General features: G+C 46.1%; 1 pseudogene; it reads right to left on the bottom strand.

Moving 5' to 3' along the window:
* Positions 1-6,835: 6,835 nt before the first annotated feature.
* LOC118153635 (small ribosomal subunit protein eS28 pseudogene) lies at positions 6,836-8,952 on the bottom strand (annotated as a pseudogene).
* Positions 8,953-27,761: the final 18,809 nt, after the last annotated feature.

The following is a 27,761-nucleotide window of genomic DNA, read 5'->3' as shown; positions in this document are numbered from 1 at the left end:
GGGATTTGACCATTTCCCTCATCTTTACTCGTGCTGATGGGCTAATGGTAGGCGAGCCTTCTGCACTACTTACTATTTCAATAATCAAATGCAACACAGATGCATCTTCCTTGAATACCTTCCTTGCTTATGTCATACTAAGTACGTGGATGCTGGTTTACAAGAAAACAATGGAATTGTGATTGTCACTCCAATGATGAACATTGTCTTCACTAACATCAGACAAATGTCCTGCCGTTTCCTTCCCTACCTTTCTGCATACATAGTACCAACACTCAGTCAGATGGGGATAGTGTTAGAGATCTTAAGTGGTATTAACATCCCAACACATAGAATAGTTCCCACAGCTCACTCAGCTCAACAAAAGCGACAGCCATCTGAATGACCTTAATGATGCTTCCGCAGGAACATACAATGACAAGCAATCTTGACTATTGTCCCCACCAAGAGCAGGCATGAGACAGCAGCAGTTCCACTGACTGCCAAGTTATCCAGGGTTCAAAGACATTGAAATGGGGGATGGGGCTGCATTTCAGAATGTATGAAATCTGGCATTTATGTTACTTGTTTTCATCCCCTGCCCCAACTTAGAACGGATGCTCTTTGAGGCAAGGGATTTTCATGTCTTCTGTTCTCTGCTATATTTTCAAACTCTAGAACAGCAACAGGGACAGAGCAGTCAACATCTGCTGAACGAAAGGCTCAGTATTGCTCTTGATCTAGCCCAATATCAGAACTGTGTCTATTCAGACTGTATTCCACAGAGAGTCCTACATTCAAGCTTTGCTCCTTGCTGTGCAAATCTTATTTATAATAATTTGGCACACAGATACCTCATGCATCAGAGGTCACATGTAAGATTACGCCAACATGAAACTTTTACATACAAATAAAACTGAAGTCTATTTTACAAGGTGTACATTTTGACCTCAAACACAGTCATTGACCAACATTTGTCAAATGCGGTTGTTACCTTCAAGGTGCGATACTGCACTCTTAGCCCAGTCATGTGAGTACTTTCCAAAAATTTGAGTCCTTTTGTATTTTAATACAAAAGGATTAAACTCACCACAAGTAGTTCTGATGTGTGTTAAGATGTCCGAGACTGATATTTTTTGTATTTTTGCATTCTCAGGATGCAGAAAGGCACAAGCGAGTGAGAGAGTCAAAGCATGCTTGTAAAAATACAAGGACTGGCACTACTCCTGTTCTGTGCTGACCCAGGCCAGCACTGGCCACACCTGTTGTCCTTGCTGTTCTCCCTCACCTTGTACCCTCAAAAGAGAACCTTGAAATCCCCCCTCCAAACAGCCACTGCCCCATGCCAATTGCAGGAGGAGGAAGCGGAGGGTGAAGGCCAATGCTGAGCAGACCTGGCTATAATTTCTAGAACCATCTTCTGCTTTTCAAAATATCAAGCCTGTTCTACTGGAATAGAGTCACCGCCTTTTCCATTCCCCATTCGACATTTCCCCTAAACCCAATTTGCATTTTATAATTGCAAAAATGAGGCGTGCTTGGGAGCCTATAATTATTTCAAAATTAAAAACTAAAAAGTGACACATGCTCATTGAATTAAAATTATACAAATTAAACAAGCAGACAAATATGAAGTGAAAGTTTCCCATCTCTCAGAGGCAAACCGCGCTCCATGTGTTATATGCCCTTCCAGGCTGCGTTCCACATGTACCCAGTTCGGATAAGTTCTGTTGTGAAAGTGGAACCACTCTATACACACTGTTCTGGAACAAACTCTCAGCAGTTATTGACGGCATCACATCCATATTCATATCCATGTCTATAGTACAGATATATCTACACTATATTCGTGTCTATACTACAGCTATCTATATCTGCAGCCATAGCTGCAGCTACCTCATTTTTTTGCCTTTATAAATCCTTCATTGGGAAGCTTTGTAAAATTTGTATATGGTTCTATTGTATGCCTGTACCCCAAGTTTATTCAAGCAAATTTTCTTTATGGGTCATTTCCACAGGAGGTGATAAATCACATATACACACACATAAAATTAGCCTTTTGTACTTCTGTAGCATACATTTCTAGAAGTAGAAATTCTGGATTAAGTGACGTACATTTTTCAATAGATGATACTGATCAATCGCCCTCCAGAAAAACTGTACTGTGAGATCTTCATTTTTATTTTATTAGTATTATTATTATTATTGAGATGGAGTCTTGCTCTGTTGCCCAGGCTGGAGTGCTGTGGTGCAGTCTTGATTCATTTCAACCTCCGCCTCCCAGGCTCAAGCAATTCTCCTGACTCAGCCTCCCAAGTAACTGGGATTACTTGCCTGTGCCACCATATCCAGCTAATTTTTGTATTTTTAGCAGAGACGGGATTTCACCATGTTGGCCAGGCTGGTCTCGAACTCCTGATCTCGAGTGATCTCCCCGCCTCAGCCTGTTAAAGTGCTGGGATTCCGGGTGTGAGCCACCCCAGCCAGCCTAGATTCCCATTCTCCTCACGTGCATTGAAATACTGATTGAGTGCCTTCTCTGTGCCAGCTTCTCTTCCAAGTGCCGGGGAAACAGCTGCAAACATAAGGAGGTCCCTGCCCTGGTGGAGCTTGCAGTCTAGAGAAGGGAGCTGGATGGTGACCAAATACACAAGCTACGGGTCACGTGATAATAGAAACTATGGGGAAAAAAGCAGAGCGTGGGATGGGGAGTAGCTGGGCAAGTGGAAGCCACTCAGATGAAACAGTTGGGATACCTCCTTGAGAAGCGAAGGTACTGGGGCTGGGGAGATGTAGGTATCTGGGGGAAGAACATTCCAGACAAATGGAAAGCATGCCCACCAAAAAAACCAAGCTCTCTACCAAAACTTTCACCAAGATGGCCATAGTCATGACTTCTCTATCTTCAGAAATTGGAAGTAAAATAGACACATACTATTTGAAGTAAAACATCCCACATTTTGTGACCATTTATAATCCATTTTTGGGAATTGCCTGTTCTGTGATCTTTGCCATTTTTCTCTAGTCGTGTCTGGCTTTCCCTCACAGATTTCTAACAGAGCTTTCTACTTGAAGGATGTTAAGACTGTCAGTTAGGGTGCAAATATTTCCCAGAGCTGCAAGTTTTCTTCTGACTTGATCCTTGGGTTTTTTTCCGTAGAGAAATTGAAAAGTTTTATGTAAACAAATGTGCCAATCTTGGATTATTTGGGATTTTGTGTTTTTAAATGGCCTTTCTCAACCCAGAATTACATGAATACTTGCCAAAAATTTGCGTCCTTTTGTGTTTTAATACAAAAGGATTAAACTCACCACAAGTAGTTCTGATGTGTGTTAATATGTTTAAGACTGGAATTTTTTGTCAGGGGTGGTAGAAGCATGTGGCACAATGCGGGAAATTACATTCTTTTTCAATGACTATGTCAATTACTCTAACCTTCCTTGTCAAACAATAACTGATGGGTTCAAACTCTGAGGCTGGGTTATCTCAGCTAGAAAACAGCTCCATCCCTCACCATCTCTGGGACCTCAAAGATGTCCCCTCACCTCTGTTTCCCAGAACTCTCATCTGTAACATGGGATAGTATCAGTATCTGCTTCTTAGGTTTGTATCTACCTACGATGGACCTACGATAATGTGAGACTTCAGTGAGGCTCAAAGTGAGTACAAGGTAAGTCTCGCAACTGCACCTGTGCCAGACACACATCCTGTTCAAGTCAGAACTTGCTTCAGACTCGGAAAGCAACGCTGTTCTAAGAAACATGAACAACCAAAGCTGTGATAATCTCCTGAATTAGCCAATCATTTATGCTGAAAATGCCATAGAAGGGAAGGGGAAGAGAGGGCATCCCAGGGTTCCTTTTCCTCTCAGTCCGTCCTTAATCATCAGCAAGCCAAACACAGGGAGTTGGTAACACGTGCGCACAGCAAGAAGTGAAATAAGGGCAGTTGTTAGTTTTGTGCAGGTTTTAACTTTTCTACTAAGAATGAGATATATATCCATCTACAGAATACAAAATAGGAATTGTGTGATTTCAGTGATTCCAATATGAGTTAACTGCTCTGTATTTGCGTTCTTAATGGGCATATAATATAATGGTGAACAGTAAAATTCATGCTAATTTAAACACTTTTATTTGTCTTAGAATGACACTAAATAACAAAAAAACACTATGAGAGAAAGACTATGAAAGAAAAAAGCAATGTTTTTCTACCTTTAATGATATCTCTTTTTGCTTTTTGATCAAGAGTTTTACATTTTCATTTTGCACTGATCTCTGCTAATTATGTAGCCAGTTCCATCCTGGCACATAGCAAGCAATCCATAAATGTCTGAATAAAGCAATGAATGCCCCAACAGCAAATACTGATAAAGCCCTGGTGGGTAGGGGAAGTCGCTGGCACAAGTATGGTGACCTGTGCTTCTGTCCCGGCTCTCAGAGACGGGCACAACCATTCACCCAGCTCCATTCTCTTATCAGCAGAAGTCCACATGGGGCAGGAACATCTCTAACAAGAGCCTTTTTTTTTTTTGAGACGGAGTCTGCTCTGTTGCCCAGGCTAGAGTGCAGTGGCGCAATCTCAGCTTACTGCAACCTTTGCCTCCCAGGTTCAAGCAATTCTTCTGCCTCACCCTCCCAAGTAGCTGGAACTATGCACATGTGCCACCACACCCAGCTAATTTTTGTATTTGTAGTAGAGACAGGGTTTCACCATATTGGCCAGGCTGTTCTGGAACTCCTGGCTTCGTGATCCACCCACCATGACCTCCCAAAGTGCTGGGATTACAGGTGTGAACTACCACGCCTGGCCCAAGAGCCTTTTCTTTCTTTCTTTTTTTTTTTGAGATGGATTCTTGCTCTGTTATCAGGCTAAAGTGGAGTGGTGCCATCTCGGCTCACTGCAACCTCCGACCTCCCAGGTTCAAGCGATTCTCCTGCCTTAGCCTCCCGAGTAGCTGGGACTATAGGTGCATGCCACCACACCCAGATTATTTTCTGTATTTTAGTAGAGATGAGGTTTCACCATTTGGTCAGGATGGTCTCAATCTCCTAACCTCGTGATCCACCTGCCTCGGCCTCCCAAAGTGCTGGGATTACAAATGTGCACCACTGCACCCGGCCCCAAGAGTATTTTCTACCCATTGCCATTCTCCATGCAAAACCCCACAGGCCAACAGGAGCTACTTACAGAGCTTAGACATGAAGAACACCTTCCTGGTGAGATGCTACCCAAGGTTTGCCCCCATCTCTGAACTCCCTGTGCCCTGTGGCTGTTCACTGCAGCCTTCAATTCCCAGACCCGCCACTCCACAGACTGCTTCCTATCTGCTCCTCTGAGTCAAGGACTGCTCTTGTGCATTTTCTAAAAGTAAGGACTAAAAGCCACATGATGGCCCAGATGTGGTGGCTCACACCTGTAATCCCAGCACTTTGGGAGGTCAAGGTGGATGGTTGGTTAATAGACCAGCCTGGGCAACTCGATGAAAGCCCAACTGCATTTATTATATATATATATATATACATATATATATATATACACACACACACACACACACAAAATTTGCCAGGCATGGTGGTACATGCCTGTAGTCCTAGCTACTTAGAAAGCCAAGCAGGAAGGATCACCTGAGCCCAGGGAGGCAGAGGCTGCAGTAAGCGGTGATCATGCCACTGCACTCCAGCCAGGGTGACAGAGCAAGACCCTGTCTCAAAAAACAAAGCAAAAGCCACACAATGAAAGACCAGTTCATTAAGAAACCTGGAAGATGCCATGGACTTCATATACCTGTGGCTTATCTTTGCTGAAAAAAACTCAAGAAAATAGACTCGTTCCGACACTTCACTTAGTGATTTGTTTCCCCTTCTAAACACAGAGGAGCAGTCTTTCCTTCCACCTCCCTCTATTCTTCTACCCAGCATCATGAAACAATGTGCTTTTGTGTTCTCTGTCCTTTGCAGGTTGTAGCTTTGGCTGTTCTAATCTACCCTCCCAGAGGAGTGCTATTAGGAGCGTTTCTAACAAAAACCAGGTTTCTATCCACTTCCCCTGGCCTTCTGGTTTGTCCTTGAACTCAGCATAAAGTTCTGGGGTTAGCCAGTGTGGCATCATGGTCCCCTCCTACTGATCTTGCACTGCCATAGTGATGATCACATGTGCACAGGCACACACAGAGAGATCCAGTCAGTCACACTGACCCTGGGCTGAGCCTCCCACGAGCCTGGCTGCCTGTATGCGCCATCTCCTTGTTTTCTCAGAACAAGCCCCTATGAGGGGAAGGTTATAATCCCCATTTCACAGAAGAATGAACCAAAGCGCAGAGTTGCTAGGAAACTGCTCATGAGTAATGGGTGGGAAACAAACCCAGGGCCCTGACTCTCAAGTCCATGCCCCTCCACTCCACACACTGTTCCGTCCACACCTGGGCACATGCACGCCTGAGTGTCCCCAGTGGCCAAGCATGGGGTCTCCCTTAACAGCAGCTCCTCCTGACCGTGAAATCACTCTGCATTCTTCCCAGTATCCTTTTGTTCTCCTGTACCTGGTGGCATTCACTAGGTGCAGATTTAAGAATTCCTCTTCCTCTTGTTAGATTTTCCCTTCCATCCCATAGGTCTGTGTTTGAATCCAATCATCTCCAGCACTTTCCCAGACCAGGAAGTGCCTCAGAGCACATAGGGAACCCCATCACACCCCAATACATATCCCTGGAGCCCCAGATTCACTGAATGGGGACCTCTAGAGGTGAGCCCAGGAATCTGTGTTTTAACGCACATCCTGGACTCAGCCCAGCAGGTGCATATACACTGGCGTTTGCGAACCGAGTCCTTTACCGTTATTGGTGCTGCACGGGAATCACCTGGAGTTCTTATCAAAATGCAGGTTCTGGTTCAGCAGGGCTCGGGCTGGGCCTGGGCCTGAGATTCTGTTGATGCAGCAGATCCTGGGGCCACACACTGAGTAGTGAAGGTTCAGGTCAGTGGTTCTCAGCCCTGACTAAACATTAGCATCACTGGGGGAGCTCTTGGAGCTAGGCTGCCCGGGCCCTGCTCCCAGAAATCATACAATTATTTTAGAATCAAACCAGTGTCCGCCAACTCAATGTGCTGAATCTGACTTGGCCTGGCTTGGGAAAGTCTGATGTTACATTTTTAGAAATTTTGTGAACCAGTTGATAAACGAATCACTACTAACCATCAAATTATATAAACAAAATTAAATAAATTATATTTAGAAGAAAGACAGTACATAATTACAACCCAGCATTTCCTAATCATTTCACTGCATTTCACTCCTTCTGAGTTTTTAGGCTTGTTTGTATCTATCTGATTGTTTGCATACCTGTGTGGTGGAAGGGCTATTTCGTATTTCTTCCCAATTCTGCACCCAGTCAGTGACATAAGCCTTGGTGGGGGTGTTTCTGTCTTGGAAAACTACAAACGCTACAGATAAGGGTTTGCTTCCCCAGAAGCTGGCTGCTAGATATTTACCAGCACACCTGCCGCCCTTACGTGCAAGCATCATAATCACCTGGGATGCCTGATAAAGTGCAGGCAGCTGGCGTCTACATTGGATTCCTGAATCCGACTCTCTGGGCATGGGAACTGGGGATCTGGCAAGTTTTTAGAATAAGTGACCCAGGTGACTTTTTATCTACAGTGAAGTTACTTTAGAATAATGATCAAATCACCCGTGGCCTCGTGGCACAACAGCAGCGTGCCTGACTCCAGAATAATGATCAAATCTTCCTAATTAGCAAAACTCAAGTTGGATTAAGCTACTCACTGGGCACTCATTTCTCTTTGCTCTAAGAAATCATTTCCAAGGCCTTTTGAAAAGGGTTTTTATCTGAAATCCCGTGAGTGGCCATTCCATCAAAATCCTGAGCAGAGCACTTTTTCTCCCCCAGACATGGAAAGGAGATTGTATCAGGAAGCTCAGCGGAGGCCTTGTCACCTAGTTGTCCTTGCGTCTGACCTCACACCCAAAAGCATCAGCCTGTCATTTTTCCCTAATAAAGATGATGTGCTGGCCAGAATTTTCCATGCTCCAATGTCTCATCAGGCTTGTGTTCAAGCTTAGACCCTTTTGAAATGGTTAGAAAGAACTGAGTCAAGAAACTAAGCTATGAAATGAAAGTTCTGCCATCCAGGTACGGTGGTGGATGTCTGTAATCGCAGATTCTCAGGAGGCTGAGGCAGAAGGACTGCTTGAGCCAGGAGTTCGAGGCTGCAGTGTGTTGTGATGGTGCCTGCGAATAGCCGCTGCACTCTGTCCTGGGCCACATAGAGAGATCTCATCTTTAAAAGAAAAAGAAGTTCTGCCAAGTCATATACTGTAAATCTTCACTGAAATTTGCCATCCCTGGAATCATGAAACTGGGGGAAAGTGGTGGGAATGATCCTATTACTCTTGTGTTCTAACCGACAGTTCTTCAGCCCAGTATTCTCCTCACTTAAGGTAAGAATTTACATTTATTTCCTCACCTGTTGCTCCTGCTAACTGACAAATAGGCATCACCATGTTACAAAGGAGGACCTGGTTTGCTATAAGAAATTTGCTAGGTGAGAAACATTCCTCAAGTCTAAACCTCTAACAATGTATATCAGTTTTAAAAAAAAAACTTGGAACACAAACACTTTATTTAAGGATGAAGCTCAATTTACGTGTGGTGGCACAAAATAAAGGAACAGATCATGACACACCATTCCCATCAGCCAAGTGGCTGAACCCACCATGCAAGACCCAGTGAGGAGTCAAACTCAGTGCAACCTCTGGGCCTCCCACTCTGACTCCAACTGGGGGAGCACGTTGCCCTCGCACACAGGGCATTTTACATTGTGGATGATGGAGCGGCTTGTGTCATCCATAAATTCCATGTGCACCTGCGTGCACTGTCCCTGAGAACTGGTCCTGCCCAGGACCTAGGTGACCCTGACCAGCTTGATAGGCTGCACACAGCTGGTATCCATGATGGCGGCTAGGTGGCAGTCTGGCTGAAGCGTATATCAATTTTCTATTGGTACATAACAAATTACCACAAACTCGGCAACTTAGAACCACACACATTTATTAGCTAGTTTCCACGGGTCTGGGGTCCAGGAAAAAGGGTTAATTGCATCCTCTGCTCAGGGGTTTCCCAGGCTGAAATCAAGGTATTAGCTGAAATTGCAATTACCATCTGAGTTTCTGCCAAAGCCAAGTACCATTTAGATTATTATTTACTTAAATATTTCATTAATAAACTCATTTTTTATAAAATTCAGGCTTGTCCTAAGCAATAATATCCATTAAATTGCCAAGTTTGATCAAGTTTTCCTTTTTTCTTAATATGTTCTAATAAACATATCACTATTAAAAAAGTTTTAAGTGTTCCATCTAAAATTGTCTTGTGCAGTGATTGTACCCACACCACACTTTACAATTATTCCCCGTACCACACCTGGACTTCATGACGCCACATCCTACACTAACAGGCCCCAGGTATAACAAATGATTTTTGTTGCCCACCAGCTACAGAGAATCTACAAGATCCAGGACCCAGGTAAGTGGGAAGCCTGCAGATTGGTGCATGTTTTTTCATAAAGAACATTAGATATGCACATTAGAGATACACATTATCAGCACTGGAAATGAATTTCCACAACGTGTCCTCAAATATATGCAGACATTTGAAGAAGCTTAAGAAGGCCAGGTGTGGTGGCTCACACCTGTAATGCCAGTACTTTCAGGGGCCGAGGTGGGCGGGTCAGCTGAGGTTGGGAGTTCGAGACCAGCCTGGCCAACATGGAGAAACCCCATCTCTACTAAAAATACAAAATTAGCTGGGATTACAGGCATGCGCCACTAGGCATGCCTGTAATCCCAGCTACTTGGTAGGCTGAGGCAGAAGAATCACTTGAACCTGGGAGATGGAGGTTGCAGTGAGTTGAGATCGCACCATTGCACTCCAGGATGAGCAACAAGAGTGAAACTCCTTCTCAAAAAAAAATTTTGAAAAAGAAAAGAGGAAGGATGGAGAAAGAAAGAAAAACTTAAGAAGTATCTTCCAATACACCATGTCATTTAATCTTCACAAATTGTGAAGTAGTCACTATCACCCACCTCATAAGTAAGGAAATTGAGACTTGGGAAAGTTATAGGACAGACTGAAATGCAAAGTTATAAGTCCTCTGATTTCATTCAACAATGTTTTCCATAGCATCATCACTTTCTCCAAACAATCTGCTACTTCACCACCAGTGACCATTTTTCTTTCTCTCTTAGTGATAGAGCTCACATTCCTAGCAGCTATGTGTTGTGGCTGAGCACATGGCCACTAGGAATAAAGACTGCATTTCCCAGCTTCCTTTGCAGCTAGGAGTGGTCATGTGACTCAATGCTGGCCAATAGGGCTGTGAGTGGAAGAAATGCCTGCAACTTCTGGGAAGAGGCCTTCAAGTGAATAATCTGTCTTTGTCCTTTCTCCTTCCTGATGACTGGAATGCAGCCGAGATGGCAGGAGCTGTAACAGTCCTCTTGGACAATGAAGTAACCTTGGGAAATGGAAGATACGCACAGGGAAGTAGCAAGCCACCTGGAGGCTTCATGGAGCAGAACTGCCCTGCCAGCCCTGCACTACCTCCCACTGGACTGTTACAAGAGAGTGAGATAAACTTCTACCTTATTGAAGCTACTGTTACTTGGGTCTCTGTTATTCACAGCCAAACCTTTCATAACAATATAAAGTCATAATGAGGAAGGAAAATGCCAAACTTCCAATGTCCCCATTTTACAGAACAAGTTCCTTATTTGTTTTCTTGGAAATAGAACACCTGGCCCACAGTAGGCCTATGGGAGAAGAAAGGTGGCTTGACTCAGAATCCCCAGACGGCACCTGGTAAACACCCACTCAGGTAGAGCCTGGACCCAAGTCTTCAGGACCTGCCACCTACAAGCAATCTGGGACCGCAAAGCAGTTTGTTCTGATAGCTCCTCTTAATTATGTGTTTCCTGCAAGCCAGCTCCTCACCAGGAACTCAGAAACACAAAGTCAAAGCAGCCCTACCAGGCACTGACAAATATCGATCAAAGCCAGCAAGGCTGGCAGAATTCTGACACCTCCTTCCCTGAGCTTGCCTGAGAATTGGGGAAATAGCATATGTTGGTAGTAGAGGGCAATTCAAACTTCATTAAGGGATGGAGAGAAAATGAGCCCAAGCCAAATAATGCCCACCCAGAGATGGCAGGAAGGGAGGGAGCCATTTTTGGCAGGAACACATTGGGCAGGCATGGAAGGTGATGTTGGACAGAGGAAGGAAAGAGCCGACATTTCTTGGAGCATCTCCAATGTTGACTCAACTCTATTGGATCTATAGAGCTGGTCCAGCACCTGGAGCTCTATCGTGGCATTTTCTCACTTCTCAAATTGTTATTTCACACACCAACAATAACTAAAGGACCTCCAGCCCCAGCTCCCCACTAGATTCCCCCCAGGCGTTTTCCATGATGCTGCCAATATGCGATTTCTGTATTATTGATTCTCACTGCCTTTTTCCATTAGCTCCAACAAGGGAGATGATACTGTTGACCTAGTAGGAGAAGCAATCTACTGGATATCAGTATTCAGAACTGGAGAAAACCGATGCTCTTTGACTTAGGATGGGGTAACATCCTGATAAATCCATTGTAAGTTGAAAATACTGTAAATCTAAAATGCATTTAACACACTTTACCTACCAAACATCATAGCTTAGCCTAGCCTATCTTATATGTGCTCAGAACACTTACATTAGCCTACAGTTGGGCAAAGTCATCTAACACAAAGCCTGTTTTATAACAACGTCTTGAATTTCTCATGCAATTTATCGAATACTGTACTGAAAGTGAAAAACAGAATGGTTGAAGGGTATGGTTTCTTCTGAATGTGCATTGCTTTTGAAACATCATAAAGCCCTAAGTCAAATGATCATTTGTAATGGTAACCATTACATTACAATTTATTGATTGCTCACAATGTGTCAGTCATTGTGTTGGGTAATTGATATCTTTATTGGCTAATGTTTATGAAGTTATTTACTAAATGCCAGGCACTATGTTAAACACACACTTTACATGTATTAACTCATTTAATCCTCTCAATAACCCTAAAAGCTAGGTAATATTCTTATCCCTATGTTACTGATGAGGAAATTGAGGCACAGCACTGGGGGAATTTCTCAATCACAAAGCTGGGAAGTAGATAAAATCAAGACTGACCCATACAAAGCACTTCCTGCCACTTGAGGGATGAAAAACATGAACAAGTACAGAACTGTTCATTCAGTGAAAATTATTTCGGGGCTAAGAGAATAGACTTACAAACATTTGCACACCCATTACTACATCCTCTTACCCAGCTTTATCTTTCTCAGAACTTACCACTATAATATGAATTGTTCATGGTCACAATTCTACCTTCACATATATCAACTCCATGAAGGCAAATTTCTTTTACCTGTTTTCTTTTTTTTAATTGAGACAGAGTCTCACTCTGACACCCAGGCTGGAGTGCAGTGGTGTGATCTCGGCTCACTGCAACCTCTGCCTCCCAGGCTCAAGTGAGTCTTGTGCCTCAGCCTCCCAAGCAACTGAGATTATAGGCGTGTACCACCATGCCCAGCTAATTTTTGTATTTTTAGCAGAGATGGGGTTTGCCATGTTGGCCAGGCTGGTCTCGAACTCCTGGCCCCAAGCAATCAGGGGCCACCTCAGCCTCCCAGAGTGCTGGGATTACTTTACCTGGCCTTTTTTTTTTTCCCTGTTTTCTTCAGTGCTATTTTCCCAGCTCCTAGGGCAGTGCTATGCACATAGTAGGTGCTCCATTAATAATGGGGGAAGGAAAAGAAGGAGAGTGTTGGAGGAAGGGGAGAAAAGGTCAAAGAATGTTTAAGATCATGGAACACTGGAGAAAAAGCAGCTCTGAGGATAGAAAGCATTATAGGGAAAAGAGGGGATAGGCAAGTAGGTCACACACAGAATAAGCCACTGGGCCCACTCTTGAGTGGGGGTACAAGGAAAATCTCTGAAACAGACTTTGATTGGAACAATGGCCTATAAAACCGGCTTGAAAATGATACAAAGAAATTGACAGTTGGCCTTAGGTAGGGTAGACAACAGGGTGTGGTGGGGACAGTATCAAACCGGAAAAGCCATGCTTTTTCTGGTGGTGTGATGCTGCGGGAGGTGGGGTGATGCTGCGGGAGGTGGGGAGATGCTGCGGGAGGTGGGGTGATGCTGCGGGAGGTGGGGTGATGCTGTGGGAGGCGAGGGGGCTGCGTTTGATTCCAACCAATTTGTCACAACAGAAAAATTTGATTTTTTGCAACCTCAAAATCAGATTTTTGTGAAATCTTTTAACTTTTTATGTTAGCATCAAATTCCAAGTTATAAAATGCTATAGGAATGAGATGGGGGGGTCAAGTGATTGAACTAACCCACCCACACATCATTATAAAATCTGGACAACAAATTTTTAAAAACAACTACTTGAAGGCTCTGGAGACCAACCAAAAACAGAGAAACAGGAAGCTGAGTGTGGGGTTTGCATGTTAGTGACTCTTTGCCTGAGGGTACTTGCCAATCCACAAGCAGCTGAATGACAAAAAGCTGCAGTTTACTGGCTGGAGGTGTCAAAGATTGAAGGCTGGAATGCTGCTGGGTTGTCAGGTGGTAAATCCAGGGAGAGGAAAAACTGAAGCTGCAATTAGCCCTAACATCTGTATCTAAAATGCACCCAAATTCTTAACTGACTACAAAACTACAAGGGTCAGGGAAAACCCAGGAACTATAGTGAAAAAGCAACAGCTAGAAACTGAAGGAATTGAGTCAGAGTCCCTGCTGACATTGAGGGAGGCGGAGTTTGGAGTATGAGCCTATTCAAATTAACTGCCTGCTAGAAAAAATAATAACTCTTCAAAGGAGCACAACAGAACCCAGAATCTCTATGACATATCATTCATGATGTCCAGTAGTGAATCGTAAGTCACTAAACATACAAAGAAGCAGAAAAAAAGTGGCTCACCATCAAGGAAAAAAAGCATTTAATAGAAAATGATCCCAGGTGTTGTAATAATTTCAGGCAAGAAATTTAAGGCAGCTATTACAGAGGTGTTCAGTCACCTAATAAATGTAATGGGAGTATAGGCAGGAACAATTTGAAGAATTAATGGCCAAATATTTCCCAAATTTAGTGAGAGATATCAACTTACAAGTCCAAGAAGCTCCACAAACCTCAAATGAGATAAATAGAATAAAAATCACTACATAGGCGCATTGCAGTCAAGTCCCTGAAATCGAAATATAAAGAAAGAACCTTAAAGGTAGTCAGAGGAAAGCAACATATTACATACTGGAAGATAATGATAAGAATTATGGCTGATTTCTCATTAGAACGAGTGAAGGCCAGAAGAGAAGGGAGTAATGTCTTTGGGATGTTCAAAAAAAAATCATAATTCTTTATCAAATGAAACTATCCTTCAAAAATGAAAACAAGGCTGGGCACAGTGGCTCATGCCTGTAATTCCAACACTTTGGGAGGCCAAAGCAGGAGAATTGCTTGGGCCCAGGAGCTCGAGACCACCCTTGGCAATGTAGGGAGACTCTGTCTCTACAAAAAAAAAATTAAAAATAAAAATTAGCTGGGCATGGTGCCTATAGTCCTAGCTTCTTGGGAGGCTGAAGCAGGAGTATCACTTGAGCCCAAAAGTTAGAGGTTATAGCAAGCTATGACTGCACCACTGCACTCCAGCCTAGATGATGGGGCAAGACCCTATCTCAAAAAAAAAAAAAAAAAAAAAAGCAAAATGAAGACATTTCAAATAAAAAAAAAAAAGACAGAGAGAATTCATCACCATAATCTTCTTCTACTGTAAGAACAGCTAAAGCAAGTTTTCATTCTGAAGAAAAATGACATCAAATGGCAATTAAATGACAATCACCAAAAACAGCACGTTTCGAACTGCTCCATCATCTCATGAAATACGTGAAAGAGAAGCCAGATAAAAGAAATACATATGCAAAATCTTGTCCCTCAAACATTAGAGCTTTAAACAATTCTAATGCCTGCCTCGCAGGTGTGAAGGCAGGGGCACACTCTAGGACAGGGGAGAGAATTCTATGAGGGTCTTTTCCTCTTCCTTCACTTTTTGGTCCCTGCAGATAAGTTTTGAGGGACAAACCCTGAGGTTTTGTAATCCAGGCCATGCTGAAGACTCACCTGGCATGTCCACAGCCCCTGAGCATTGGGGGTGAGGCTGGCTTGGGACGTTTCACAGATCCTGCTGCCTCTGCTCTTATAAGCAGGTCAAAAGTCTCAGCTGGGCGCTGTAGCTCACATCTGTAATCCCAGCACTTTGGGAGGGTGAGGCAGATGGGTTACTTGAACCCAGGAGTTCAAGATCAGCCTGGGCAACATGGTGAAACTCCATCTCTACAAAAAATACAAAAAGTAGCCAGGTATGGTGGTGCAGTGTAGCTCATGCTTGTAATCCCAGCACTTTGGGAGGCTGAGGTGGGAGGATCACTTGCGCCCCGGAGGAGGTTGAGGCTACAGTGAGCCAAGATTGTGCCACTGCACTCCAGCCTGGGTAACAAAACAACACCCTGTCTTAAAAAAAAAAAGTCTCCCAAGCCCAAGCCCAAGGTAACACAACTGGGAATAGGGAAGCCATAGGAGGCAACTTGCTTGCTCCAGAGAAAAGACCGGAAGAGGTCAGGAGACCTGAGTTCTAGTTTGGAATCTTCCAGACTCACTGAGCTGTTCTTCAGCCTCTCTCTCTCAAAAAGGAAAGATTGACTGAGAGAAAAAAAGGTAGTCTCAACCTTTTCTGTCTTGCTGTACTATTGTGAAGTTCAAACATGCATCAGCTCACTGGAAATGTTTGAAGCTCTTTAGAAATACAAATAATTTTTATGAAGGGCCCTTCCCATACACATGTTATACTGTTTTCAGTGTATAAAAATCCAAAGGACAGATGGGTTAGAAACACTTGGGATTGGTGATGATGTGAAGAAATTGCAACCCTTACACACGGCTGGTGGGAATGTAACATGGTGCACCCACTGTGGGAAACCGTGCAGAGGTTTCTCAAAACACTAAGAATAGAGTTACCATTTGACCCAGCCATTCTGATTCTAGGTATACACCCAAAAGAACTGAAAACAGGGACTCAAGAAGATACGTAGACACTATTGTTGATTCCAGCATTATTCACAATAGTTAAAAGGCAGAAGCAACCCAAATGCCCATCAAGAGATGAATGGATAAACAAAATGTGGTACATCCATGCAATGGAATATTATTCAGCCTTGAAAAGGGAAGGGAATTATAACACATGCTACAACATGGATGAACCTTAAGGACATTATGCTAAGTAAAATAAGGCAGACACAAAAGGACAAATATTGTATAAGTCCATTTATATGAAGCACTGAAAATAACCAAATTCATAGAGACAGAAAGCAGAATGCTGATTTCCAGGAGCTGAGAAGGGGGAGGCTGGGGAGTTCATGGGTACAGTGTTTCGGTCTGGGAAAATGAAAAAGCTCTAGAGAGGCATAGTGGTAACAACAATACAGATATAGGTCGTGATTTGTACATTTAAAATGGTTAATGTTAGGTAGAAACTCACTACCCGCACCCTACCCCCAGACTTCCTTCCCAAAAAACAACCCCAGTGAGTCACTCTGCCCGGACCCTACCCGTAGACTTCCTGTATTCTACCAACGCACTCAACCCTTAAGCCTCCCGCCTGTCTGAACTTTGCCTGACCCCTACAGAAAGGACCCGCATGGCCTACCCTACTCTGCCCAGTAATTACATTCAGTCAATCAATCTGCCTGGAGACAATCAGTCTATCTCAAGCCTCTATGATGACCTCATCAGTTCTGTGTCAGCCCTTTGTTCCTTTTCCTATAAAAGCCTTTTTACTTCAGCTGCGCAGTTGCAGCCAGCCCCAGCCTCCTTCCTCTCTGGCCTGCCCGCTAATCCCAATAAACCTGGACTCAGCCTTCAACTCTCGAGCTGTTATTTGGGATTGAGTGTCGGGCAGAGGGGCTACACGGGGTCGCACATTTGGTGCCGAAACCCGGGAGCGAGGGTCGTCAGCCTCCCTGGCGACCCCCTCCCTCCAGCGACCTCGCCAGACCCCCTTCGATTCGACCTCAGCACTCCGGATAAGGTAAGCCCTTTTCTTGCCTTTTCCCTTCCGTGGCGTGTGTGACAGGGAACTCCCTCTCCTCAGCCCCCGCACCAGAGGTCTTTCGGCATCCGGCCGGCCCGTTAGACCTCCCCGCCAGGCTCCAGGAGCCTTGGGTCGGCAGACAAGGGACGCCTTCTCTGACCACCCAATCCGAATTACTAAATAGGAACGATCAGACGAGGGACGCCTTTTCTGGTCCTTCCTATCCGCTCTCCTCTGGAGTAGCTAGTGGGCGGCAGGGACGCCTCCTCCCACACTACCTCAGCCCACTCGGATACTGTTCCGAGCTCGGATCCTGTTCCGAGACTACCCCTGGCTAGTAGGACAGGAATCCTTCGCTGCACACGCCATGGGAAATACGGAGTCCAAAATTCCAAAAAACACTCCGTTAGGCTGTCTGTTACTCAATTTTGATCGCCTAGGCTACTCTCAAACTCTTAAACGGAAAAAGCTTGTTTTTCTCTCCCAAGTAGCCTGGCCCCAATATCAGCTCGACAATAAGTCGCATTGGCCTCCCACCGGCACTTTCGATTTTAACGTGCTCCGCGACTTAGATAGCTTCTGCCGCCGAACTGGCAAAGATAAAGAAGTGCCTTATGTTCAGGCTTTTTGGGATTTGCGTTCCCACCCTGACCTCTGTTCCTCTTGCTCCACTCACCAAGTTCTTTTAGCCCGAACTCCTCCACCGCAGACTCCTACCTCATCAACCAAACCCCCTCCCTATACTCTACAAGAAGAAATGCCTGACTATCTGTCTTCCCCTTTTGTCTCCACTCCAGAAGTTCTTGACCCACCTAACCCCCTCCCTTCTATGCCTTCCCCTACTGAGCCTACCTCCCCTTCACCATCTACACCTTCTGCTCCCCCAAATATTCTTCCCTCCTCCTCTCCCATAGCGGCTCACACTCGTGCAAAAACACCGACCCTCCCCCCGGTAGTAGCGCCACTACGAGAAGTGGCCGGAGCAGAAGGCCTTATTAGAGTTCATGTCCCTTTTTCCCTCCAAGACCTCGCTCAAATAGAACGCCGCCTAGGGTCCTTTTCAGCTGATCCTTCCACTTACATTAAGGAATTTCAGTATCTCACTCAGGCCTATAGTCTCACTTGGCAAGACATTCGCATCATCTGTACATCTACCCTTTCTGCCGAGGAGTACGAGCGCGTCCTAGCGGCAGCCAGACATCAAGCAGATAGGGATCATGCCATAAATCCAAACCAAGTCCCAGTAGGAACAGCAGTCATCCCCACCACAGATCCCCAATGGGTGTATCAGGATGGTGCCGGCTCTGATATCCCAGCCCGAGACCGCATGCTTCAATACTTATTACGTGGGTTAGAGACTGTATCCAACAAAGTAGTTAACTATGATAAGTTACGAGAGATCACACAAAAGCCAGATGAAAACCCCGCTCTTTTTCTTAACCGCCTTCAAGAAGCCCTTGTCCGCTATACCCGACTAGACCCAGCTTCCCAAAACGGGGCTACCATCTTAGCTTCCCACTTCATTTCCCAATCTGCCCCTGACATTCGGAAAAAACTTAAAAAGGCCGAGGACGGCCCAGAGACTCCCATTCAAGACTTGGTGAAAATGGCATTTAAAGTCTTTAATGCCAGGGAAGATGCAGCTGAGGTTGCCCGCCAAACTCGTTTGAAGCAAAAAGTTGCAATGCAAGCCCAGGCCTTAGCAGCGGCTCAGACCCAGGCCTTAGTGGCAGCCCTACGGCCGGTTGGAGCCAAGGGATCGAAAAGTGGCCCCAAGCCTCCTCCAGGGGCGTGTTATAAGTGCGGCAAGGAAGGACACTGGGCCGCCCGTTGTCCACAGCCACGACCACCCGCCAGACCCTGTCCTATTTGTCGGCTCAGTGGTCACTGGAAGTCGGAGTGTCCCCAGGGATCCAGGGCCCCGGTCAACACGAGCCGAGGAACTGAACCAAGGGGTCCCTCCTCAGAAAGTCAAGCTCTTGACGTTTCCACTCAGGAGCCCGGCTCTTCTGACCACCTATATCCCGTTCCTTCGAGCCAGAAGGACCTATACCCTGAGCTTTTAGGACTGCTGGACGATTAGGGAGGCCCAGGCTCGTCGACCCCAGTGACCCTTGCCGAGCCTAGGGTATTGCTTCAGGTAGCGGGACAAAGCATTTCCTTTTTGCTCGATACGGGGGCTACCTACTCTGTGCTTCCCTCCTTTCCAGGACAAACTATACCTTCCCAGGTCTCTGTTGTGGGGGTCGACGGGGTCGCCCACGCGCCACGACAAACCCCACCGCTCACTTGTATATATAACTCTGTCCCATTCAGCCACTCTTTCCTTATTATCCCTTCTTGTCCCGTACCTCTACTAGGACGAGACATTCTTACCAAACTCAAAGCCCACATCACTTTCCCTTCCTCTCCTCCACACCTCCTATTAGTTGCCCACCACTTTAGCTCTGACTCAGACTGTGTCTCCCCAGACATTCACCTCCCAAAAGTACATCCTAAGGTATGGGAGACAGATATACCTGTAGTGGCTACACACCATCAGCCAGTTAAAATTCAGCTCCAGGACCAATCCCCCCGATTTCTTTGTCGACCCCAGTTTCCTATCTCGAAGAAACACCGCCTAGGGCTCCGCCCTATCATTGAAAAACTAAAATGTTGTGGTCTCCTAGTACCTACCAATTCCCCGTGTAACACTCCCATCCTTCCAGTCCGAAAACCCTCAGGAGAATACCGCCTAGTCCAAGATCTCCGATTAGTCAATGCTGCTGTAGTCCCCATACATCCAGTAGTTCCAAACCCATACACCCTACTCTCCAGAATCCCTTCCAACACTACCTTCTTCTCAGTCCTTGACCTCAAAGATGCCTTTTTCACCATTCCCTTACACCCAGATTCCTATTTTATCTTCGCCTTCACCTGGGAAGACCCCCTTACTGACAACTCCTGTCAGCTCACCTGGACAGTCCTACCCCAAGGCTTCAGGGATAGCCCTCACCTGTTCGGTCAGGCTCTGGCAACAGACCTTCTAAGCTGCCACTTAGCCCCATCTGTTGTTCTTCAGTATGTTGATGACCTACTCGTCTGTTCCCCCAGCCAGGAAGAGTGCACCCGAGCCACTACAGTACTACTCAACTTTTTAGGAGACAAGGGGTATAGAGTTTCAAGGAAAAAGGCCCAACTCGTTACCTCATCAGTCATTTACTTAGGCCTGCAGCTTTCCCCGGGGAAGAAATCCATTATCCCCGACCGACTGCAGGCTCTAAAATCCCTCCAACCTCCTCAGTCTGCCACTGAAATACTCTCCTTTCTGGGAGTAGTGGGATTTTTTCGGCACTGGGTACCCAACTTTGCCCTTCTGGCCAAACCACTCTACCAGGCCGCTGCAGATACTCCTGAAGGCCCACTTACCTCACAGGGAACAGTGACTCGAGCCTTCCACACACTCCTACAAACGCTATGTGCTTCCACCTCTCTTGCCCTACCCAATCCTAATCTTCCTTTTCACTTGTATACCAATGAAAAGGCCCACATCGCAGTTGGAGTCCTAACTCAACCAGTTAGCAACACCCTCCTTCCACTGGCCTACCTTTCCAAACAACTCAGTCCCACGGAAAAGGGTTGGCCTCCTTGCCTCCGAGCCTTAGCGGCAGCCGCCACACTTACAACGGAAGCCCTTAAAATTAATCTCCAGCAACCACTCACAGTATTCTCCCCCCACAGATTGCAGGAACTCGTGTCTAGTCAGGCTTTACCTCACCTTGGGCCATCTAAAATACAGCTCCTGCACCTTCTGTTCCTGGAGAATCCAGACATTTCTCTCTCCCACTGTTCCGCTCTTAACCCAGCTACCCTTTTCCCTTTGCCAACCATTCCAACACAGAATCACCGATGCCTCGAGGTTATCATTGAAACTCAATCTCCGCGGCCTGACCTACACTCCACCCCCATCCAGGCCGAAGCAACACTTTTTGTAGATGGGAGTTCCTTCCTACGCCCAGGGAAACCCCGTATTGCTGGATATGCAATAGTAACTCCTTCAGACGTCATTGAGACACATTCCCTCCCTTTGGGAACCACCTCACAACAGGCTGAATTAGTCGCTCTCACCCGGGCTCTCAGGTGGGCCAGAGACAAAACTGTCAATATATACACTGATTCAAAATACGCTTTCCTTATTGCACACTCCCATTGTATGATCTGGAAAGAGAGAGGATTCTTAACCACCAAGGGTACCCCGGTAATTAATGGAAAACTTATAGCTGATCTTATTTCAGCCATCCAGCTTCCAAAACAAGTTGCCATCATTCACTGTCGAGGACACCAAACCTCTAAATCCTTGGTAGCCCTAGGTAATGCTTTTGCAGACAGGACAGCCAGGGAAACAGCGCGAACCTGCCCACCCCCAAAAGAAATCTACTTCCTGTCACACAGCTACAAACCCCAGTATTCCGACTCTGAGCTCAAACTTTTACAGCAAAACCCTGGAGTGACCTTCAAGGACGGATGGGCCTTCAATCACAACCTTCTGATACTACCTCAAGCACAAAAGACTGCCATCATAAAAGACATCCACGATTCCCTACATATCGGGCCAAAAGCCCTGCTCCACTTCCTCCTACCCATATTGCACCCAGAAGGACTTTCTTCCCTTATTCACCAGGTCCACGCTCAGTGCCTCACTTGTGCAAAAACCAACCCCCAAGGAGCCCGTCACCTCCGCCAACGGCTCCACCAGCTGCGCGGATCTTTGCCAGGACAAGATTGGCAAGTTGATTTTACTCACATGCCAAAACATAAACGGTTCCGGTTCTTGTTAACCATTGTTGATACTTTTTCAGGCTGGATTGAAGCTTTTCCTACCACCTCCGAGTCTGCCGACACCGTTGCCGCCCATCTCATCCGAGACATCATCCCTCGGTTCGGGCTGCCAGCTACTATACAGTCAGACAACGGCCCGGCCTTTGTCTCCAAAGTTACTAATGCTGTCTGTACTTCCCTAGGAATTCAGTGGAGACTACATGCGGCCTACCACCCCCAGTCGTCGGGTAAAGTAGAACGGGCAAACGGACTCATCAAAGAGCAGCTTACCAAACTCTCTCTCGAACTTAAACAATCGTGGGTCTCCTTACTACCGTTAGCCCTCACCCGATTGCGAGCCCGCCCTCGGGGGTCCTCACAACTCAGCCCATTCGAGCTCTTATACGGGCGACCTTTCCTGCTTTCCACCCCACCCCCTCCAGAAAATTCCCCTCTAAGCACTTATCTTCCCTACTTTACCCTTCTTAGACACTTACTTAGAGAACATGCCAATGCTTCCATACCCCAGACTTCAGTAATTCCACTAAACCAAAAGACAGTCGCCCCTGGTGACTCTGTCCTTATTAAGACCCTCACCCCAAAACCCCTCTCACCCCGCTGGGAGGGGCCCTACACCGTCATTTTAGCCACCCCCACGGCCATCAAAGTTGCTCAGATTCCCTCTTGGGTTCATCTCTCCAGAGTCAAAAAGTATCCTAATGGCTCTGCCAGTCCCCGCTGGGAGTGTGTTCCTACTGGTCCTCTATCACTTAAGCTTTTTAAGACCTGACTTATCCCTAGCTAACCCACAGTATGTCTGGAGATTTTTTCTTACTGAAAATTACACCAAAAACACTGGAATTTGTGAAACCCCTCCTTATTCCCATAACCGCCTGCTGACCACTACCGACTGCCCCGCCACCGGGTGCACGTTCCCCATCCAACTCAATTTCTCCGCCTTCAATAACGTCCACAGTACTCACCCATTGCTGTGCTTTAACTACAAACAACCAGGTCAATGTAAAGTCTCCACATGGCACTCTTGTATGGGATGTGTCTGGAAGTCCTGTAAGTATGACTCCACTTTCAACGAAGGCGAGCAAAAGAACCATTTCCCTTCTCTCATTGAAAAGCCACCAAATTCGACTCAGAAGGTAACCCTACTACAGAAACTCAATTCACCCTAACTATTCCAGATCCAAGAGACCAAAGGTGGCTGTCGCCCCAAAAAGCCTCAGTCTATGAGACTAACACCGACAGCTACCCGTCCTCACACCTGTACATCTGGCGGGCATATGTCCTTACCTCACCAGAAATTCACAACACAATCCAAATACAAGAAACCACACTAAAAACTAAGTTACCCCCTTTTCATGGCTAACCCTTATGAGAGAAGGCCTAAAGCTTGCTAATCAGACTGGACTCACCGACTTAATCTCCTGCCTCTTGTGTGCTACTCTTGGGCAAACTCCTTTAGTCGCAGTCCCAACCATGTTTTCTGCAAACCAAACCACTGAAACAAGCCAATGCCCTCCTCCCATTCCAGACGTCCCACTCTTCTATTTCGACACTTCCTCCTTTCCAATGTGCTATTCTCTACAGAACCTAGACCCTACTTGCAACAAAACCTTTCAACTCTCAACTAATCTAACAGCTCCCCACGGTTTCTACTTTTGGTGCAATGGCACTCTCTCCAAACTCCTAACCCTATCCGACCTCAAAGAACATTCCCGCTGCCTCCCTGTCACCTTAGTCCCACGCCTCACTGTCTATTCACCAGCTGAATTTCTTATGAAACACACTACTACCACTCATACCTACTCCAGCCCCCACCGTCAACGACGAGCTGTTTTCCTTCCCATAGTAATCGGGCTCTCCCTCGCAGGATCCGCTGCCGCTATAGGCCTAGGAACAGGAGCTTTAGTTAATAATAATCAAGCTATAACTCGCCTTTCCTTGCAGCTACAAGCAGCAATTGATGACTCTGCTGCCTCCCTAGCATCTCTCCAACGACAGGTCACTTCGGTAGCCCAAGTAGCCCTACAAAACCGACGGGCTCTAGACCTGCTGACAGCTGGACAAGGAGGAACCTGCATCTTCCTACAGGAAGAATGTTGCTACTATATCAATGAATCCGGAACAGTAGAAACCCGCATCGAAAAGCTCCAGAAAATCAAGACAGAACTACAAAGTCATCAGTTTACCACTGAAGCCACCACATGGTGGTCATCGTCCATGTACTCTCTCCTATCCCCTTTAGTAGCGCCTCTGATAATCATATGTCTTTTCTTACTTATCGCTCCTTGTTTCTTTCAGTTTCTACAACGCCGTTTTCAAGAACTCACTCGAGTCACAATCAACCAAATGATGCTACAACCAGTTCTCAGCCATCCCAACTACACTTATCGCCCCCTACCGACTTCCCAGACTCCTTAAAAGAACCCTCACTTCGCCCCTGTTCAGCAGGAAGTAGTCAGAACGACTCCGCCGCCCCTTTGTCCTTTTTTAAGGAGTCGGGAATGTTAGGTAGAAACTCACTACCCGCACCCTACCCCCAGACTTCCTTCCCAAAAAACAACCCCAGTGAGTCACTCTGCCCGGACCCTACCCGTAGACTTCCTGTATTCTACCAACGCACTCAACCCTTAAGCCTCCCGCCTGTCTGAACTTTGCCTGACCCCTACAGAAAGGACCCGCATGGCCTACCCTACTCTGCCCAGTAATTACATTCAGTCAATCAATCTGCCTGGAGACAATCAGTCTATCTCAAGCCTCTATGATGACCTCATCAGTTCTGTGTCAGCCCTTTGTTCCTTTTCCTATAAAAGCCTTTTTACTTCAGCTGCGCAGTTGCAGCCAGCCCCAGCCTCCTTCCTCTCTGGCCTGCCCGCTAATCCCAATAAACCTGGACTCAGCCTTCAACTCTCGAGCTGTTATTTGGGATTGAGTGTCGGGCAGAGGGGCTACACGGGGTCGCACAGTTAAAATGGTGAATTTTGTGTTATGTACAAGGATGTGAATGTACTTAATGACTTATACACTTAAAGTGGGCAAATTTGTGTATGTTCCACCATAATTTTTTTAACTTAAAAAAATCACTTGGAAGCCCCCAAAACACAATGGATTTTAAACTGAAATTTCCCTGGGGTATAGACTCCAGTGTTCCAGATACTGAGGCCAGTCCAACATCACTCAAAAGCCTGGGGGCAGTAGGGAGAGCAACTGTGCCCAGGGTAGGAAGGAGAGAGGCATAGGCAGCCACATGTGGTCACTTCGTCGTCCAGAGCCTCCCTCTCACTCAGTGTTCCTCCAGGGCACAGTTTCATTTTAGCAGTTCCCAATGTACCCTTTCCCTTCTACACCAGACTGGCCATGTATAATATTAAAAGTAATGGCAGGAAAAGCAATTACTTTTGTACCGACCAAATAATATTTATTAATAAAGCCATTTATTGGGTGAACTCATTTAGTCCTTTCAACCCCAAGAGGTGGGTAGAGCCATTGCCTCAGATGAGGAAACTGAGGCACAGGTTAAGTCATCTGCCCAAGGTCATTTACACGTGCAGTGGGGGACAGAGATGAGACACAAAAGCGGGGGGATGGCTCTATAGCCACCTTCTTAATCTTAACTCTTACCGCCCTTCTAAGACAAGCTGCACATGTCACTCAGGAATGAAGGGCCTTCCAAAGGCAGGTGAGTTCCCACTATTGATTTGTTTGAGTGTTTTGTGAAGTTAGTCCTCATCAGGAAGCCACGGGCTGTGAGGGTGCCATAATCAATAGCAGCTTTCTCATATTGAACGCTCTCCGCGTCCCAAACACCATCTCCTCTAACCTTCACACCAACGCTGCCAGATGGAAAGGTATTGCCCTCATTTCACAGATGGAAACGGAGAGGCTCCTGGGCATGAGCTAACTTGCCTGAGTCTATGCCTAAGCTGGGATTAAAAGCCAGGCCTGGCTGATTTCAGAGCCTCTACCCCTAAACCCAGCAATGGTCCAACTGGGCCAACTTTGTACTTGGCCCTTGGCAATATCTAGAGACATTTTTGGTTGTTTTATGGGAGATGCCACTGGCGTCTGGTGGGTGGAGGTCAGGGATGCCGCCAAACATCTCACAATGCACAGGAAATCCCCACCACAGAGAACCATCCGGCTCAGAATGTCACCCGTGCCCAGCTGAGACAGCCTGCCGAAGCCCAAGGCTGTGAGGAAAGGCAGTGCAGGGAATCTCAGTTTTAGGTTTTTAAAATTTCCCTCAAGGCCTTAAAATATACACCGTGGCACGTCAGCCGTGACTATCTCTGGGTGGTGAGAATGCTGGTGAGTTTTATTTTTTTCTTTTGGCAGAATTGCATTTTCTAAATTATCTTCAATGAATATGCATTAGTCTTGTAATCAAATAAGTTTCGGCTTTTCCAAGAAGTCCATGGGCTCAACCCTTCTGGGCTGGCATTTCCTGATCTGATGTGAAGTTTCAGGAAGGTTAATCTTAGCATAGGGGCCAGAGGCAAGGTCTGGCTCGGCCAGTTGCTGGATGCCCACCCTTGGACTTTGCCCCTGGGAGCCTGGTTTCTTGCTGGTAACATGGAGATGATACCTTGTGGGTTGTGTCAAAGTAGTTTTTCTGGGTGCCTGACCAGGTGCCAGCCACTGTGGAGCTAAGTGTTTTATCCACCTCTGCTCATTTCAACTCCCCACAAGCCCATGAAATTGACCACTGAACTCAGGAGGGAGAAGCAGCTTGCCCAGGGTCATGTACATGGTAGGTGGCAAAACTGAGACTCAAACCAAAAGATAGTTGACTCCCAAAGGCCTGCCATGAAATACAGACCCAAGTGGTGGTAGTGTTTGCTCTTCCTGCCCATGGAGGGAACGCTTGGCAAAGACTGCCCTCACAAGACAGTTGAAGAATCTTGCATGCAGCTGGCATCCTTGAGCCCCTAGGGCACAAAGAGCTGTGTCTTCTCTGCTCAACATCTGAACATCAGTCTCCTTCAACATCTGAAATGACTCATGGAAGCTGCCTGGCTTAAGTCCTCCCAGGCAGGGAAGAAAGACCTGGTCAGCTGGAAGAGGAAAAATGTAAACCCGGGGGCCTGAGGAGGCTGACAGAGCTCCTCTATCTTCTCTCTGACTCATCCTGCACAGAAAAAAACGTCTCTGGTGTTAGCCTTGTCCCCATCCAGCTGTGGGCTGAGCTCAGGTGAACACTTTGAAGTACCTGGCGTGCCACCAAATGCTGCCCGTCAACTCCGGATGTGACCCCATGGGGGTAGGGTGGCCAGGGTTAGCAGGTATTTTATATAAGTATGTCTTGTTCAATATTTGGGACATTCTCATACTAAAAAATTTTGTTGTTTATTTGAAGTTCAAAACTAACTGGGTGTCCTGTATCTTACATGGCAACCCTTCCAATGGGCCCTCAATGTCTGAGGGTGAGGGAGGAAAGGGCTGAAGGCTGCAGGGTTGGCCTTTGTCAGGACAGCTTTACTAGGACCAGGCAAGGATGCCACCCTTCACATCTGTGCTGGGATCTGACCCTCTCTGATTCAGCCTCCACATCTTTTTTTTTTTTTTTAATTTTTATCTTTTAAGATGGTGTCTTCCTCTATCGCCCAGGCTGGAGCGCAATGGTGTAATCACAGCTCACTGCAGCATCCTGGCTCGTGATCCTCCCACCTCAGCCTCCAGAGTAGCTGGGAGTACAGGCATGCGCCACCACACAGCTAATTATTATTATTATTATTATTATTATTATTATTATTATTTGTAGAGATGGG

Source organism: Callithrix jacchus, chromosome 5 (assembly GCF_049354715.1).
Source record: "Callithrix jacchus isolate 240 chromosome 5, calJac240_pri, whole genome shotgun sequence".
NCBI lineage: Eukaryota > Metazoa > Chordata > Mammalia > Primates > Cebidae > Callithrix > Callithrix jacchus.
Note: the sequence above shows the minus strand (reverse complement) of the source record. Positions and strands in the feature narration are given on the sequence as shown.